This window comes from Leopardus geoffroyi, chromosome A1 (genome assembly GCF_018350155.1).
Source record: "Leopardus geoffroyi isolate Oge1 chromosome A1, O.geoffroyi_Oge1_pat1.0, whole genome shotgun sequence".
Lineage (NCBI taxonomy): Eukaryota > Metazoa > Chordata > Mammalia > Carnivora > Felidae > Leopardus > Leopardus geoffroyi.
Genome location: NC_059326.1, coordinates 234,845,991 through 234,848,326, shown reverse-complemented (window position 1 = coordinate 234,848,326; position 2,336 = coordinate 234,845,991). Strand labels below are relative to the sequence as shown.

Below are 2,336 nucleotides of genomic sequence, written 5' to 3'. Positions count from 1 at the left end.
CAAAAACACCTCTGGGAAACCGGAGCACGAAAGAAACTTTCTAAACCTAAGAAAGGACAGTCTTGAAAAACTTCCTGAAGGCATCGGACATAGCCAGGAAATTTCAGGAACATTTCCATCAGAGTTATGGACACAGCCAGGGTGTCCAAGGTTGCCCCAACTATTAAGCGTCGCCCTGGAGTTGGGCCATTGCACGGCAACCATGGACGTAGCCTTGCTGTCATTTGTGGCCTCCCTATCATCAGCCTCTGTTTTTAATGTGGAAGGCTTCTGGAATCTGCATGCCATCCGTGTGCAGGGGCCATGCTGATCTTCTCCGAATCGTTCCAGTTTTAGCGTATTGCTGCCGAAGCGATCGCTGTCTGCCTCTTCTGACACTGAACTTCCGTGTGGCCCCTGAATTGTCCTTAACACTCCTGGGTGTTTCATGCCTCAGCGTCCCAGCTGTATTTAAGCATTCTACACTTACACATCCCCCAGTGTCCCACACATAGGCGAACTAACTCTGTAAATGATTTTTGATCATCCGAAGGCCGAGGGAAAAAGAGACCAAGAAATCGGCATAAGGAAACCAAACGCCTGCTTTTCTGTTATGGCTGTGACCCCTCAGGAAGCTGCCCTCTCCTGTTGGGTAGACCCGGACCTCAACTTGCTTTCCAAATAATTAAGAGAAATCTGTGCTTCTGTGGTTTTAACTTCTGGCCCCTCCGCCACGCCCCTGTCCTGTATTTGCGCTGTTCTTTTGTCCAGTGCTTCCTGAGTGCTGTCTGCTCTCTGCTGAATTTTGCATCGATAGCCCCCCATGGGGTCAGCTTCTAAGAGCAGCTTTGTCCTGAGGCCAGGTTCCTGTACTGCTCTGCTATTCTGGTCCTTCCTAATTAAAGTGCCCTGAGTTTGTGATCATGCTACCCTTTGTATTAGTTCCCTAGCACTGCTGTAACAAAATATCACAGACAGGGGGCTTAGACAAGAAAAATGTATTGTCTCACGGTTCTGGAGTCTATAGGTGCAAGATCAAGGTGTTGCAAGGGCTGGGTCCTGAGGCTGTGAGAAGAATCTGTTCCATGCCTCTCTCCTGGCTTCTGGCGGTTGCTGGTAATCTTTGGATTCCGTGGCTTGTCGAAGCACCACCCTAATCTCTGCTTTCATGTTTACACAACACTTGCCCTGTATGTCTGTGTTCAAATTTCCCCTTTTATAAGGACACCAGTCAGATCAGGTTAGGGCCCACCCACATGACCTTATTTTAACTTGATTACATCTGGAAGAACCCTAATTCCAAATAAAGTCACATTTGGAGGTACTGGGTGTTACGTATCTTTGGGCGAGGGGGAAAAATTCAGCCCCTAACACCTTCCTCTTTTGTTCAGGAACACTAGCCCTAGCTTTCTGTGTTGTGACCACAGGGTGGTTAACTCAGGGCCAGATCGCGATGAGTATGACTGTGCTATCAGTCCCGACACTTTTGTGATCCGTGATTAGTCTGCCAATTACCAATTTCATCCCCATAGACTTTTCTCCTTCCCCTCTCCTCCTGTTTGCATGGGCTAGAGTGAGAGCAAGAATGCAAGGTTGTGGGTTGCCCTGGTTAAGCCGGTTAAGCCTCTGACTCTTGATTTCAGCTCAGGTCATGACCTCACAGTTTGCGAGTTCGAGGCTCTCATTGGGGTCTGTGCTGACAGTGCAGAGTCTGCTTGAGATTCTCTCTCTCTCTTTCTCTCTGCCCCTCCCCTGTTCTGTCTCAAAATAAATTAATAAACTTAAAAAAAAAGAAATGGAAAGTTGTAAAGTCAGACTTTTAAAACCATCCCAAATGGAACCATTGAGGTCCATTAAATACAAGAGAGTTAAAAAGTACTTCTAGGGGCACCTGGGTGGCTCAGTCGGTTGAGTGTCTCACTCTGGATTTTGGCTCAGGTCATGATCTCAGGGTCATGGGATCGAGCCCCTTTGGGGGCTCTGCACTGAGCACAAAGTCTGCTTAAGGTTCTCATTCTCTCTCTCTCTCTCCCTTTGCCCCCTCCCCCATTCATGCATGCATGCTCTCTCTCTCTAAAATAAAATAAAATAAAATAAAATAAAATAAAATAAAATAAAAGTTCTTCTGGATCACTTAATCCAAAATTACTGTTCTGTTGACTACTGTTCTCTGCTGGAAGCCAAAGCATCTCCAACCCATGAAACCCAGCACCAAAATTTTCCCTTGTCTCCTTAAACAACTAAACAGTGGCTGCTTTTTTACTTAGCATCCTGAGTGCTGTCGATTTGTGGTAAGAAATGTTTTGAAATGGAAGCACCCCAGGCTCCAGATGTAAATGGAATTAAGTCAGAAAATC

The 2,336-nt window shown here is 46.4% G+C and overlaps 1 pseudogene; it reads right to left on the bottom strand.

Annotated features, from left to right (window-relative positions):
* Nucleotides 1-253: 253 nt before the first annotated feature.
* LOC123581769 lies at nt 254-354 on the bottom strand (annotated as a pseudogene).
* Between the last annotated feature and the right edge of the window lie 1,982 nt (nt 355-2,336).